The sequence below is a fragment of the Lithobates pipiens genome, unplaced genomic scaffold (genome assembly GCF_037356315.1).
Source record: "Lithobates pipiens isolate NorthernLeopardFrog02 unplaced genomic scaffold, aLitPip1_a1.2 Scaffold_10, whole genome shotgun sequence".
NCBI lineage: Eukaryota > Metazoa > Chordata > Amphibia > Anura > Ranidae > Lithobates > Lithobates pipiens.
The window spans coordinates 138,828,916-138,846,095 of NW_027507686.1; positions in this window are offsets into that span (position 1 = coordinate 138,828,916).

Here is a 17,180-nt window from a genome sequence, read left to right on the forward strand (position 1 = left end):
AGCCTGGATGTAGAGGATAACATACAGCAGTCTTCAAGGGATGGTTTTCAGTCCACAGAAATCCAAGGAGTTGTACATGGCTGGGAGGAGGTTGTTCCTGACAATGTCATCCTTAGTGACCCAAAGGACTCAGAGTCTCATGCCTCTTTAAACTTACGCTGCATGGCTCCCTGATTCTGCAAAGCCTGCAAAAGGACCCAAGCATTCGTGATATCGAGAAGAGGGATTAATAATTTCCGTTACATCAGAGGGGGCGGGGTCACCCACACGTCATTGGGGAAGCCAGGCTCTGCCTCTGTCAGTGAAGATAGAGGAAGGATGGATGGACTGTGCTGGATGGAGAGAACACCCGTCACTGGATCAGATCAGCCATCGCTGGACCCCGGACATATGATCATCCGTCACTGGATAGCAAGAGTGGATTACCACCACTGGAATCTTTTTTTATTTTTTTATTTTTAATAAAGGACTTTTTCAAAAGTGTGTTTGTCTTTTTTAACATTATTTTACACTTTCTTTGTGAAATGGTAGCTGTGCTTTTGTACCCCCTTACCATTTCAAACAGGGGGGCGGGATCTGGGGGTCCCCTTGTTAAAGGGGGCTTCCAGATTCTGATAAAGCTCCTCGCCCACAGACCCCCACAACCACCGACCAGGGTTGTGGGGATGAGGCCCTTGTCCTCATCAATATGGGGACAAGGTGCTTTGAGGGGTCTGTGACCCCCAAAGCATCCTCCCAATGTTGAGGGCATGTGGCCTGGTACGGTTCAGGAGGGGGGGGCGCTCTCTCATCCCCCCCTCTTTTCCTGGCGACCTGCCAGGTTGCGTGCTTGGATAAAGGGTCTGGTATGGATTTTTAGGGGTAACATTTTTTTTTTAAATTTGGCGAGGAGTTTGCCTTAAAATCCATACCAGACCTGAAGGGCCTGGAAATTAAATTTGGGGGAACCCCACACTTTAAAAAAAAAATGTATCAATGACTTTCAGTGACTGCTCTCTGTATTACGGGAGCCGACAATTCATTATAGCCGCAAGTGATTTTAAATAACTTTTTTTCCTAGAGAAATTACACTTTGTGCAGAGACAGTTCTAAGCACGGGAAACATGTGCCCCTTTACAGGAATACTATAGACACCCACAGGTACGAAATTTAAAGGAATATTACACTTTTATTGTTTCACTTTAAGCATTATTAAAATCACTCCTCCCTGACGTTTTTAAAACTTTTTTTTGCATTGATGCATGTCCCCTGGGGCAGGACCCAGGTCCCCAAACACTTTTTAGGACAGTAACTTGCATATTCGCCTTTAAAATTAGCACTTTAGATTTCTCCCATAGACTTGTACAGGATGTTCCCGGATTTTCGAATGTGCCGCGAACACCCCAAATTGTTCACTGTTCGCCGAACAGGCGAACAGGCAATGTTCAAGTCGAACATGAGTTTGACTCGAACTCGAAGCTCATCCCTAATGTCGAGTTTGAATCAGTTCGATCGTAATTTTGTCTTCCCCTATTGTGGATGATTGAATATATGTCTTACTGCTTAATTCTTTTATGGAGATTTGTTTATGTGTAATGTCCATTTTGCTGTGAGTGGTTTTCTTTATTAAAGCGGAGGTCCACCCTAAAGTGGACCTTCCGCTCATTGGAACCCTCCCCCCCCTCCGGCGCCACAATTGGCACCTTTCAAGGGGGAGGGGGGTGCAGGTACCTGTACAGTACAGGTATCTGCACCCACTTCCGGCGCAGATTCTGCAGAAGGTATGCCCCTTTCCGCAGAATCTACGCCCCTTTCCGAAGGTCCCCCGCTGCCTGCTTAGAAACACACAGATCCCAGAGACAGCGGAGACCATCCTTATTGCGCAGCGCGACTCGCGCATGCGCAGTAGGGAACTGGGAAATGAAGCCGAAAGGCTCCACTTCCTGATTCCCATACCCAAGATGGCGGCGGCAGCACCCGAGAGACGATCGAGAGATCGGCTTCGGGTGCCGACATCGCGGGCGCACTGGGCGGGTAAGTGTCAATATTTTAAAAGTCAGCAGCTGCAGTATTTGTAGCTGCTGGCTTTTAAAAAAAAAAAACGGTGGACTCCTGGCGGACTCCCGCTTTAATTGTGTTTTTGTATTTTTCTAATAAATGTATATTTTTATGAGAGTTTATGTAAGTTCTTGCCGTACCATGAAAGTCCATAGTTGCCTTAGATTCTCTGGCATCCAATTTTTCATGATAAAAATGTTGTTTAGGCACAGTGTTGCATGACTAATTATCATTCAAATTGTGAGAGCACTGAAAGCTGAAATTTGGTCTGGGCAGGAAGGAGGTGAAAGTGCCCTGTATTAAAGTGATTTAAGTGTTTGTAAACCCTTACAAACCATTTTGACCTATAGGTAAGCCTAGATTAAGGCTTACCTTTAGGTCCAAGAAATATCTCCTAAACCTGCAGGGTTTAGGAGATATTTACTAAAAGATAGTCACAGCTGTCTATGGCGCATATGTAAACACACAATTTCCGGTTCTCTGAGTGGAGAAGTGATAGATCGTCTGCTCATACAGAGTATGAGCAGCGATCTGTTATCTTCCCTGCACAGTCCCCATCTCCCTTCAGTTAGAACACAAACTAGGACACACTTAACCCCTTCACTGCCCCTAGTGTTAACTCCTTCACTGAAAGTGACCTTTTTAAGGGTAATCAATGCATTTTTAACCGCACTGATCGCTGTATAAATGCCAATGGTCCCAAAAATGTGTCAAAATTGTCCGTGTCCATCATAATATTGCAGTCAGGATAAAAATCACAAATCGCCGTCATTACTAGTAAAAAAGAATAATAATAAAAATGCTATAAATCTATCCCCTATTTTGTACACGCTATAAATTCTGCACAAACCAATCAATATATGCTTATTGCAATTTTCTTTACCAAAAATATGTAGAAGAATACATATTGGCCGAAAAGGAAGAAAAAGTATATATTTTTGGGGGATATTATAGCAAAAAAGTTAAAACTAATGCAATTTTTTCAAAATTATAGATTGTTTTGTTTATATCGCAAAAAATAAAAACCGCAGCGGTGATCAAATACCACCAAAAGAAAGCTCTATTTGTGGGAAAAAACGGACGTCAATTTTGTTTGGGTGCAACGTTTCATGACCGTGCAATTGTGAGTCAAAGTGATGCAGTGCCGAAACACAAAAAGTGCTCTGGTCAGGAAGGGGGTAGAGAATCTTTCAGAGCTGAAGCGGTTAAAAACGATAATTTTAAAAACTTTTTTTTTGCATTGATACATGTCCCCTAGGGCAGTACAGACTTTTTATGGTGATAACTTACATATAAGACGTTAAAATGAGGACTTGATTTTTCATGGTCATGTCCCATAGACTTTAATAGGGTTTGCCTGTACGAGATGTTCTGGTGTGAACCTAACCAGGGGAGGTTTGGCCCATCCCTAGAAGTCATATATTTGTGCTGGTAGCTACTTCTTCATGGCAGTGGTGTCTCCAGCTTTCATATTTGGGGGGGGGCATGGGGGGGGCAGGGACAAATGTAAGGGGGCAACTATGAAATGCAATTATATATATATATATATATATATATATATATATATATATATATATATATATATATATATATATATATATATATATATATATATATATATATATATCCTGGGGCCCCTTTACTTCTGTTGCAGGGCCCTTTATTATGATCCAGCAGTGGGACCCTTTCATTTGTTCTGTGGTGAGCCCCCTTCCTACTGTATTGGGGCCCCCGGGGTGGCAGAAAACAAGAGATATGTCACCAGCACACCAGGAAAATATAAGAGTCCAGAGCAGTGGGAGAACTACCAGGGTTGCAAAGGTTTCACTTGTGAGTGGGGTCCTGGTGTTCTGCCACTGTGGGGTTCCTCAGCCTCCTCTTGCTGTCTTACCCCTGCTATTGACAGTGCTGGTCTGGCATCAGTCTCCTTGGCAGCAGTGGCAGTCTATTAGGACCTAGTGCTGGTGACATTATGGGTGCATGCAGGGAAAGCCTGCCACTATTGGCTTTAGAGCCACCAGCTGGTCACCTAGCAGCAGTAATGCCATATAACCGTCTCTGTACTGAATGTGGAGCGAACGGTCTAAGAGCACAATAGTTGTGCTGACTGTGCTCTCTACAACAACAATTACAATCTTCCCTGTACAGCAATGTTTTTTTCGCACCATCTGCAGGGTCTTTTCCCCCTTTTTGGCCTCAGTGGGTCCTCTGGCTTCCCCCCCTTTACAGGTCGGTTTGTGTGTGTGTGTGGGGGGGGGGGGCTGGGTCAGCAACTTTGGGTCAGGCGCCTCTCTTCCTTTGAGGCATGCCATTTTTGGCTTAAGCAAACTGGGAGTATCTTTTTGCATCCATATGATTTTAAGCCTGCAAGGGCTGTCATTTCACTATATCATACTCCGAAATGCATTGGGTGCAAGAATTACTGTTGTACTACTTATATTATGATATCATGACACCACTGTATACTGCTCTATTACATTTTTTATGTGTCTTTTTAACATGTTTTGTACTCTTTATATTACATTAAATTTTCATACTAGATTAATTTTGCTAACAATCCTTCGTACCTTTAAAGTCCACCAATAAGGGATTGGGTTCTTTTTCTATAATACTAGATGTGGCACGACCATATGCTCAAATATAGCCAACTCACCTTTTGTAATAACCTTCTCTGTTGACATGCCAATTGGGATGTGATCCAGGTGATGCTCCCAGTCAGATCTAATAAATACAGTATTTATTAGAATCAAGTGTAAAATCACATTATATATATATATATATATATATATATATATATATATATATATATATCAACCATATGTTCAGCAGCCATGTGGGCTCTAGGCATGTAAGGTGGGGCTTTGATCAATAAAAGCACTATCATACTTAACTTTAGATTTGACTAGGAGCATCACCTGGATTGTATCCCGATCTGCATGTCAGAGAAGGCTCCACTGCTGCTGAGCAACCTGCAGGGAGCTCAACTGTCTACAACCATTATAAATGGGCGTGTTTGGAATCCCATGTACCCAATCCCACCAGGAAGCCGACACTGCACATGACTAATCATAGGCAGTGAGCCATTTCTCAATCTGTGCAGCTGTGGATCAGGAAATGTCTCGCTGCCTGTGATTTGCAGTGTGCAGTGTCATCTTCCCAGCAGGATTGGTCACATGAGTTTGAACACACCCAAGCCCATCTCTAACAACCAATTGTGCTGACCATCCTGTGCATGAGCCCATCAGCCCCATAAAGTAATCAACACTGGGTCCTAATGGGCTGCCATGGAGACAGAGACCAGCGCTGTCAATAGCCAGGACAGGGCAGCAATCCTGGTTGTTTGGCCACTGGTCCACAGTGGGAGGATTTGCCATCCACCTGGAATGTGTAGATGGGGGAATTGGATCTTTTTTTTTTTCATTCACCCTAATAGTTGAATGAAAAAAGTGATACATGTATGGGCTGCCTAAGACCAACCATAGACAGCTTAAATGTCAGCTGGTTCAGCAGATTAGAACCATTAATGGGCAGGATGGATGATCGATCAACTTGGGTACAACCAGATTTTGGGTACAAGGATTATCTGATGACTATCACTAGCGGTCGCTGTAGCCACTAGTTATAATCACTGTTTGTCGGGAGAAGACAGTTGCTGGGCAGGAGGGATTACACGGTCAGCACTGTCTGTGTTGATGGGGGGGATCAGACAAATTTATTTTCTGAAATCTGTGGTTTTAGGAAAGAAATGTATACCATCTATTAACTGCCTAACTGCAAGTGAAAGTTTGTGAAGGTCTTGGGGAGAGGGATGGAGATAGGGACAGTTCAGTGATCACAGTGTACTACAGTGTACACTCATCCACAGGTTGAGGCTGGAAACAGGCATCATTGACACACAGAGTAATTTGCAACTGCTGATTTTCATATTTCCTGCCCACACATCTCTCTTCAGATACAGCTGCACACCAGGGTTAGTGTGGTTGGGACTGGCATACACAGGAGGAACAGGGGTGGGAGGAGAAGGAGCAGTATTCCTCTCTGCTCTCCCATCTGTGAGGGGAGTGAGGGGGGGTGGCCGGGATCACTGGGCTGTGTAAGATTGTCATAGAAATTCGGCTCAGCCTACAGTTACCTCACCAGTTTTAGAATGTACAGGCTGATTCTCCTGTCCTAAGGACAGGCGAAATCAGTCTGTTTTCTCCACTATCACTGAGTTAATGGAAGGCTTAGGCCCATCCTCCCCCACAGTGCTGGTGGAGTCCTTCCTGCAACTCGCTCTCCTCCCTGCCAATGAGGATGCAGGGGGAGGTAGCAGATCGGGCAGCCGTGGCTATGCAAGCGCAGCTTTTATTATGCATTGCACAGTGTCAATGAGCAGAGGGAGGGGTAGAAATCCCCTTCAGAAGCTGTCAGGGATGCTCTGCCTGTCAGGAGAGCCTGTGTCAACTTGGCGGCGGTACCAGCAAAATGCGAGGCACCTGCTACATATACAAACAGTGTTTTATTTGGGTGGTCACATGGTGGGGCACAGTATAATGTTGGAGGAGTCATGGTCCCCTTCCCCCCCCCCCAGTGATGCCGCTCCTCTATGGGTAGTGGGTGTTTATGTAGTAAAGTGTGAAGCCATAGGTATAGAAAGTAGTCAGAGGAAGACAAATTGTATTGAGAACAGAATTTTTTTTTAAATGTGAATCATATGGTCCATATATACAGGTGCATCTCAAAAAATTAGGATAACATCAAAAAGTTAATTTATTACAGTAATTCAATTCAAAAAGTGAAACTTGTATATATTATATAGATTCATTACACACAGAGGGATATATTTCAAGCATTTCTTTCTTTTAATTTGTATGATTAGGGATTACAGCTAGTGAAAACCCCAAATTCTGTATCTCAGAAAATGAGAATTTTGTGAAAAAGTTCAATATTGTAGATTCATGGTGATACACTCTAATCAGCTAATTAACTCAAAACATCTTTTAAGGTTTTGTGAGCCTTTAAATGGACTCTCAGTCTTGTTCAGTGGGTTGTACAATCATGGGGATTTGACAGTTGTCCAGAAAACAGTCATTGACACCCTCCACGAGGAGGGTAAGTCACAAAAGGTCATTGCTAAAGAAGCTGGCTGTATCTGCAGTGCTGTAGCCAAGTATATTAATGGAGAAAAAATGTGTGGTAGGAAAAGGTGCACAAGCAACAGGGATAACTACAGCCTTGAGAGGATTTTGAAGCAAAAGCTATTCAAGATTTTGGGGGAGAATCACAAGGAGTGGACTGCGGCTGGTGTCAGTGCTTCAAGAGCCACCACACACAGACGTATCCAGGACATGGGCTACAACTGTCTCAGGCCGCGTACACACGCGCGGACTGTTCGCCCAACCTTGTTCGTCAAACAGTTTCGGCAAACAGTCCGCTCAAAATTTGCATGAGCGGACTTGCCCACACACGAGCGGACTGTTTCAGCGAACTGTTTGCCAAACAGTTCGCTCAACTTTTGAAATGAACGGACTCGCCCACGTAAGGCGGAGCCAAGTCCGCCCATTTCGAGCGCGTGTACAGGTAGGCGGGGCCCGCGAAGGAGACGTCGCGGGCTCCGCCGCCTGGAATGGGCTTAAAGGGGAACCCCAACGCCGGAAAAAATCGGCGTGGGGGTTCCCCCAAAGTACACAACAGACCCTTGTCCGAGCACGCTACCCGGCCGGCCAGGAAAGGGGGGCGAGCGAGCGCGCCCCCCCTCCTGAGCCGTACCAGGCCGCGTGCCCTCAACATGGGGGGTGCCTTGGGGAAGGGGGGGCCGCGCGGCCCCCCCACCCCAAAGCACCTTGTCCCCATGTTGATGAGGACAAGGGCCTCTTCCCGACAACCCTGGCCGTTGGTTGTCGGGGTCTGCGGGCGGGGGGCTTATCGGAATCCGGGAGCCCCCTTTAATAAGGGGGCCCCCGGATACCGGCCCCCCACCCTATGTGAATGAGTATGGGGTACAATGTACCCCTACCCATTCACCTGTGAAATAAAGTACAAAAAAAAAACACAACACAGGGAAAAAATATTTTATTGCACAGCTCCGGGGGTCTTCCGTCTTCGGGGGTCTTCTCGCCGGACTCCTCCGCTATCTTCGTGTAGCTCTTTTACTAGCGGAGGAGCCCGGCTTTCTTCCTCCCCGCCGCCGGCCTCTTCTCCCGACTTCGGGGGTCTTGTCCCCCTCTTCGGTTCTTCTGCCGGGCCACCGCGCCTTCTTATAGCTCTTTTACAGGCGGTGGCCCGGTCTTCTGTCGCCGCTGCCTTCCGTTCTTCTGTCGCCGCCTTCGGTTCTTCTGCCGGGCCACCGCGCCTTCTTGTAGCTCTTTTACAGGTGGTGGCCCGGTCTTCTGTCGCCGCTGTCGCCGCCGCCGCCGCCGCCGCCGCCGCCGCCGCCGCCGCCTTCCGTTCTTGTTCTTCTTGTTGTTCTTCTTCTTCTCCTGGAGATGTTGACTCGACGAGCTCTCCGGCCGGAATGCCAGGGACACGCTCCACTGCCACTTATATAGTGACAATGGGGCGGTGTCACATGGTATATGTCACATGGGTTGGTCACATGGTGACCCCGCCCCCTTACGATGTCATAGTCCCCATGTGACATCAACCCATGTGACCAACCCATGTGACATATACCATGTGACACCGCCCCATTGTCACTATATAAGTGACCGCACAGCGCGGCTCTGGCATTCCGGCCGGAGAGAGCGACGTGTCAACATCTCCTGGAGAAGAACAAGAAGAAGAACAAGAACGGAAGGCGGCGACGGCGACAGCGGCGACAGAAGACCGGGCCACCGCCTGTAAAAGAGCTACAAGAAGGCGCGGTGGCCCGGCAGAAGAACCGAAGAGGGGGACAAGACCCCCGAAGTTGGGAGAAGAGGCCGGCGGCGGGGAGGAAGAAAGCCGGACTCCTCCGCTAGTAAAAGAGCTACACACAGATAGCGGAGGAGTCCGGCGAGAAGACCCCCGAAGACGGAAGACTCCCGGAGCTGTGCAATAAAATATTTTTTCCCTGTGTTGTGTTTTTTTTTGTACTTTATTTCACAGGTGAATGGGTAGGGGTACATTGTACCCCATACTCATTCACATAGGGTGGGGGGCCGGTATCCGGGGGCCCCCTTCTTAAAGGGGGCTCCCGGATTCCGATAAGCCCCCCGCCCGCAGACCCCGACAACCAACGGCCAGGGTTGTCGGGAAGAGGCCCTTGTCCTCATCAACATGGGGACAAGGTGCTTTGGGGTGGGGGGGCCGCGAGGCCCCCCCTTCCCCAAGGCACCCCCCATGTTGAGGGCACGCGGCCTGGTACGGCTCAGGAGGGGGGCGCGCTCGCTCGCCCCCCTTTCCTGGCCGGCCGGGTAGCGTGCTCGGACAAGGGTCTGGTGTGGACTTTGGGGGAACCCCCACGCCGATTTTTTTCGGCGTTGGGGTTCCCCTTTAAGCCCATTCCAGGCGGCGGAGCCCGCGACGTCTCCTTCGCGGGCCCCGCCTACCTGTACACGCGCTCGAAATGGGCGGACTTTCCGAGCGGGAACAGTTTGCTCATTTCGAAAGTAGCCTACACACGGGCGGACTGTTCGCTCAAACACAGTTTCAGCGGACAGTTTTTCGGAATTTCCGAAAGACTTTGTCCGTCCAACTGTCCGCTGAAACTGTCCGCTGAAAGCCCACACACGAGCGGACTGTCCGCCCAAACACTGTTCAGCGGACAAGGTTGGGCGGACAGTCCGCCCGTGTGTACGCGGCCTCATTCCTTGTATTAAGCTACTCTTGAACCAGAGACAATATTAGAAATGTCTTACCTGGGCTAAAGAGAAAAGGGACTGGACTCTTGATTAGTGGTCCAAAGTCCTCTTTTCGGATGAAAGTAAATTTTGCATTTAATTTGGGAATCAAAGTCCGAGAGTCTGGAGGAAGACTGGAAAGACACATAAAACCAAGCTGCATGAGGTCCAGTGTGAAGTTTTCACAGTTAGTGATGATTTGGAGAGCCATTTCACCTGCTGGTGTTGGTCCACTGTGTTTTATCAATTCCAAAGTCAGTGCAGCCCTCTACCAGGAAATTCTAGAGCACTTCATGCTTCCCACTGCTGACCAGCTTTATGGAGATGCTAATTTAATTTCCCAGCAGGACTTGGCACCTGCCCCCACTGCCAAAAGTGCCAATATCTGGTTTAAAGATCATGGTATCACTGTGCTTGATTGGCCTGCAACTTCACCTGACCTAAACCCCATAGAGTATCTGTTGGGTATTGTCAAGAGGAAAATGAGAGACATCAGACTCAACCATGCAGATGAGCTGAAGGCCACTATCAAAGCAACCTGAGCTATCATAACACCTCAGTCGGGATGAGCTTTGTGTTCATGTCGAACTCATGTACGACTCGAGCATCATCTGGGAGCTACAGCATTTTGTTTTAGTGTCCTTTGCACAGTGTGCACCTAAAGCTTTACCTGAATGCAATTGCTAGCTTTCTTATACAAATACAGGCAGGGAGCTGCAGTATTTTCTTTTAGTGTCCTTTGCACAGTGTGCACCTAAAGCCTTACCTGAATACAATTGCCAGTGTTCTCATACAAATACAGGCAGGGAGCTGCAATCATTTGTTTTAGTGTCCTTTGCACAGTGTGCACCTAAACCTTTACCTGAATACAATTGCCGGTGTTCTCATGCAAATACAGGCAGGGAGCTGCAATATTTTGTTTTAGTGTCCTTTGCACAGTGTGCACCTAAACCTTTACCTGAATACAATTGCCGGTGTTCTCATGCAAATACAGGCAGGGAGCTGCAGTATTTTCTTTTAGTGTCCTTTGCACCTAAAGCTTACCTGAATACAGTTGCTGGTGTTCTCATACTAATACTACAGGCAGGCAATTGATTCTGCTAGCTGCAGTATAATCAATATATACATTTCCCTGCAGGCCATTATTATGTCTGGAAGGCCAACAAGGAGAGGCAGACAGTCACGAGCCAATAAAAGAGGGCAAGCAGGCTCTGTGTCTAGAGGCAACAGTGCTGGTCATGGACACGATGCATCCTCATCAGCACGTGGCCGCGCTCGTCCTTTTTTTTGGCAGCTAGCCGTGTTGAGCCGTAACATGCCGAAGACTTGGTAGAGTGGATGACCAAGCCATCCTCATTCTCTCTCACCCAGGCTCAGGGTACCTTGTCTGGCATAGCAGCTGCCAACGGCTCAATAGCATCAGTCACTCCTTCCGTATTTGCAACATATGTCTCAAGCGTATCTTACGTGGCCAAAACATCAGCCGCTTGGACACCACATGTTGGCCAGACATATGCCGACCTGCCATGCAGTTCGTTTGCAAGCATACCTAAAAGACCCACACCAAAGAACAAAGCTGACCTCTCCTTGCTCCTCATCAGCTGGGATCTCCAACCACACTATACCTTCAGTCCTCTCTGAAACCCGCACTGAGAGGTATGAAGGTGTAGAATTAGGTGTGTCACAGCCAAGTATTTGCAGGCAATCTGCTATTGGTACACCGACGTCAGATTGTACCAAAGCAAATTTCCCTGACCCAGCTGCTGCACCGCCGAAAGAAGTTCACTCCCAGCCATCCACATGCCCAGCTGCCGTTGCAGTTGGTAGACTCTGCCCCCTTCCGTGAGTTTGTGGAATGTGCAGTTCCTCAGTGGCAGGTTTCCAAATGTCACTTTTTCGCATGGAAGGCAATTCCGGTTCTCTACCGGCATGTGGAAGGCCATGTCTTGGCCTCGCTGGACAAGCGGTCAGCGGTAAGGTGCATATTACCACTGACTCATGGTCCAGCAGGCATGGACAGGGATGTTACCTATCTTTCACGGCGCATTGGGTGACTCTGCTGGCAGCTGGGAAGGATGCAGGGCAAGGAACAGTAGTGTTGGAGGTTGTTCCGCCACCATGCCTAAAAAATGCAACTACTGGTGATTCTGACACACCTCTATCCTCCACCCCCTCCTCTTCTTCCTCCATGGCCTCTTCCTGTGCTTTGTCCTTGGATCCAGCAGTACTCCATAGGCGTTCAAGGGGCTACGCAAGTACACAGGCAAAAAGATGCAGTGCTTGCGCTGGTGTGCTTGAGGGACAGGAGCCACACTGGGGCAGAGATTCTGTCAGCTCTGCAGGGGCAGGCTGAGAGGTGGTTGACACCACACCAGCTTAAGCCAGGAATGGTGGTTTGTGACAATGGCACCAACCTCCTCTCTGCCCTCCGACAGGGACAACTGACCCATGTGCCCTGTTTGGCTCACGTCCTTAACTTGGTGGTGCAGCGGTTCTTGGGCCGGTACCTGGGCTTACAGAATGTCCTGAGGCAGGCCAAGAAAGTCTGTGTACATTTCTGCCAGTCATATAATGCCAGTGCTCGGCTGGCTGACCTCCAAAAGGAATTAAACCTGCCCAAGAACTGCCTAATTTGTGACATGCCCACCAGGTGGAACTCAACATTGGCCATGCTGCAGCAGCTGCACACACAGCAGAGGGCCATCAATGAGTACCTGTGCAACTATGGCACCAGGACAGGGTCAGGGGAGCTTGTTTTTTTATCCCCCACGCCAGTGGGCGATGATCAGGGATGCATGCACTGTCCTGTCACCATTTGAGGAGGCCATGAGGATGGTGAGCATTGACAGTGCATGCATCAGTAACACTGTACCTCTTGTCCACCTGTTGGAGTACACACTGCGTGGATTAATGGACAGGGCACTTGAGGCAGAACAGAGGCAGGAAGAGGAGGACTTTCTTGCCTCTCAAGGCCCCCTTTATCCAGACAATGTTCCTACTGGCCTGCCGATCATACAGGAAGAGGAAGAGGACGAGGAGGAGGAGGATTGTGTCAGCATGGAGGTGGAGCCTAGCACTCAGCATCAGCAGCAGTCTTTAAGGGATCATTTACAGTCCCAAGAAACCCATGGACTTGTACGTGGCTGGGAGGAGGTGGCTGTGGATCATGTCACCCAGAGGACTCCGGACCGAATGCCTCAGCTAACCTATTGTTAGGACCTGGGCTTGAACCTGGGACCTCTGGTGTGTCTGGCAGTGACTCTGCTTGCTGAGCCACCTGGAATGCTGGACAGCTCCTTGGACAGCTCCTTGGACAATTCCTTTAGTGATCATGTCTTGAATCTTGTTTGCCTTGAACCTTGAACCCTTTGCTCCTCCCATGAACTTCCTATATAAGCCATGTCTCTGCACTTCCTCCTTGCCAGAATATTGTGCCTTTACCAGCCAATATCTTGCTTCTATCTCTCCTGCTGCCGACCGTATCCTTGCTACCTTTCGTTACCGACATTTGGCTTGCTCCTGGACTACGCTTCTGCTGAATCCCAACCTGCAACTATTGGTTACCGACTTTTGGCTTGTTTCTCAACTACGCTTCTGCTTGATCTCTACCTGCTATATCTGCTACCAGACCCCCAGCTTGCTCACCTCCTGGTGGGGCTATCCTGAGGACCGCGACCTGGCACTAACACGCAGCCAAGCCCATCTCCACCTTTGGGAGCTCTGGTGAATACCGGTTAGTGCTTAGACCCCACACCTCAGGTGAACCCGTGCCATCAGCCAGGGTGACCTGTGTGAATATCTGCTCTGCTGCTATAGCTATTGGTCTCTGAGCCTGACTCCAGATCGTGACAGAATATTCTGGCCAAAAACATGGAGGCCGTTGTAGCAGCTGCCGTGGCTCCTCTCAGGGTTCAAATCGCTGAGTTACAGGCATTTGGTGTTGACTACCAGGAAAAATTTTCTGAGTTACAAATTGAAATGAAAGGTCTACAAGAGGAAATCCTTGATCTACACAAACAATTGCGGGATTTTCATGCCCGAGATACTGCTGCCATAGAAACGAATGCACAAATGCCCCTACCACTCAAGTTTAGCGGAGACCGCCGCCATTATAGAGGATTCCTTAATCAATGTCGTATATACTTTCAGATGCAACCTGCTGCATTCACTTTTGACAGGAAAAAGGTGCTGTTTATTATCAACCTCCTGACTGAGGAAGCCTTAGCCTGGGCCTCCCCTTATGTGGAGAAAGATGATGTCATCCTGGATAATTTTGATTCTTTTGTGACTGCGATGAACCAAGTTTTCGATGATCCTAACCGCTGTGCTACTGCTGAGGCAAAATTGCACAATTTACGTCAGGGAAGACGCTCTGTTGCAGAGTACACAACTGAATTCCGACGTTGGATCTCAGATACCAATTGGAATCCAGCAGCACAGAAGAGTCAGTTCCGTCAAGGACTCTCGGAACAAGTAAAAGATGAGCTTGCCAGAGTAGAAAGTCCTGATGACCTTGAAGCTTTTATTAAATTATGTATTCGAATTGATCAGAGACTTACTGAAAGGAGAAAGGAGAGACTGGGAATCCTAGGCAGTAATGGTGGCATGCGTTTTTCTACTACTCAGTATCCTCCTAAGGTTCCAAGAGTTTTTCCTGATTCTGACACTCCTGAACCTATGCAGGTGGATGCTATTAAAAGATCTATTACTACTCAGGAGAAAGAAAGACGACGTTCAGAAAACTTATGTCTTTATTGTGGAGACTCTGGACATTACGCAGTTAATTGTCCCAATAAATTTAAAAGAACAATTGCAGCAATGGATGTTACAGTATCTGAACAAATAAACTCAGTTTCTCAGTCCATCTCTCCTTTGATTCAGGAAGCAAATAAAGTTAATTCTTTATCAACTCATTTTGTCATCCCTATAAAGCTTATTGTTGAAAGCAATGAAATACCTTGCTCTGCTATGCTGGACTCAGGGGCTGGGGGAAACTTCATCGACATCGAATTTGCCCAAAGTAATAACATTCAAATAAGAAATAAACTTGCCCCAATTGATATGGAAACTGTGGATGGCTCACCTTTGACTTCAGGCCCTGTTACCCACGAGACAATCCCACTTAAACTCCTAATTGAAACTGACCATCAGGAGACTATCAGCTTTGAGCTGATTACATCACCCAAGTTCCCTATTATCCTGGGCATTCCTTGGTTCTCTATCCATAATCCCTCCATCAACTGGGAGACACGTTCTTTAAGCTTTACATCTGACCATTGCAAGAAACATTGCAAAGAATCTTATCAAATAAGCCCTCCACCAACCCAAGATTTACAAGCAGTTTTGGCAACTATCCAGTCATATGACAAGCTACCTCCACAATATCTTGAGTTTCGGGACGTTTGTGATAAAAAGAACGCAGATCAGCTGCCTCCTCATCGCTCTTATGATTGTCCCATTGAATTGCTTCCAGGGGCAGAAATACCATTTGGTCGCCTTTATTCTTTATCAGAACCTGAACTGAAAGTGCTCAGGGAGTGGATTAATGAGAATCTTGAGAAGGGTTTTATCAGACACTCAACCTCTCCTGCTGGCGCAGCCTTATTCTTCGTGACGAAAAAGGACTCCACCCTGCGTCCGTGTATTGACTACAGAGATTTAAATAAGATCACAATTAAGAATCGCTATCCACTCCCACTGATTCCAGAAATGCTTGAGAGACTCCGCTCTGCCAAACTCTTTACCAAATTAGATTTACGGGGGGCATACAACCTTGTCCGCATTCGTTCCGGTGATGAATGGAAAACTGCTTTCAGAACCAGATATGGACATTTTGAGTCTTTGGTCATGCCCTTTGGGCTTTGCAATGCTCCTGCAACCTTTCAACATTTTATTAATGATGCTTTTCGAGATTTGCTTGATCAGTTTGTAATAGCATATTTGGATGACATTCTCATTTTCTCTGGTACTTTGGAAGAACACCGCAAGCATGTCTGTATTGTTTTCGAGAGATTAAGGCGAAATCAACTTTACATAAAATTAGAGAAATGCGAGTTTGAACAAACTCAGATCCAGTTCTTGGGATACATAATCTCTTCTGAAGGGGTAAGCATGGATCCCGATAAGATCAAAGCTGTGGTGGATTGGCCCGCTCCTAAGAATGTTAAAGAGATACAGCGATTTGTTGGATTTGCCAACTTTTACAGAAGATTTATAAGGAATTTCTCTAGGGTAATTGCTCCAATCACACAGTTGACAAAGAAAGGGGTGCCCTTTTTGTGGTCACCTGAGGCACAGGCTGCCTTTAGTAAACTGAAAACTCTCTTCACTTCTGCACCAATACTGGTACATCCAGATCCAGAACTACCTTTTATCGTAGAAGTTGATGCTTCTAATTCTGCTGTGGGAGCTATCCTTTCTCAGCGAATGGGAGAAAAAATGCAGCTTCATCCTTGTGCTTATTTCTCTCGACTGATGTCTTCAGCCGAGATGAATTATGACATTGGAAACAAGGAGCTGCTGGCAATTAAGGAAGCATTTGCTGAGTGGAGGCATCTGTTGGAAGGAGCTAAGCACCCTGTAACCGTTCTCACCGATCATAAAAATGTAGAATTTATTAGGTCTGCTAAAAGGTTGTCATCTAGACAAGCACGTTGGACCCTTTTCTTTTCCAGGTTTAATTTTGTTATTTCATACCGCCCTGGGTCAAGGAATGGTAAGGCTGATGCCCTATCACGGATGTTGTCTGGGCCTCTCCAGGAAAGCACCTCTGAATGTACAATCCTGCCTCAAAAGAACTTTCTAGGGGCCATGAGTTCAAAGACATTTCTTAATCTTCTCAAGGAGGGGTATGAGAATGACCCACTTCTTAATAATCCTCCTAAGGACATTAACCTCAAGTACAACAATGGTTTTTGGACTCAAGCGCATTGCCTCTATGTACCTGAATCAGTTCGGGTAGAAGCCCTCAGGTTGGTACATGACTCTAAGCTTGCTGGTCATTTTGGGGTTTCTAAAACAGAAGAACTCTTATCACGTTCCTTTTGGTGGCCTGGGTACAAGAAAGATGTTAAGAGTTATGTGGCTTCATGTCTAACCTGTGCTCGCAATAAGACACCTCGATCTTCTCCTCTGGGGTTACTTCTACCACTACCTGTTCCATCAAGACCATGGGGGTCAATTTCTATGGACTTTGTGGTTGACCTTCCTCTTTCAAAAGGGATGACCACCATTCTGGTAGTCGTTGACCGTCTCACTAAGATGGCTCATTTTATTCCAGTTAAAGGGGTACCCTCTGCCGAACATACTGCTGAGGTAATGGTTAGAGAAGTTTTTAAACTT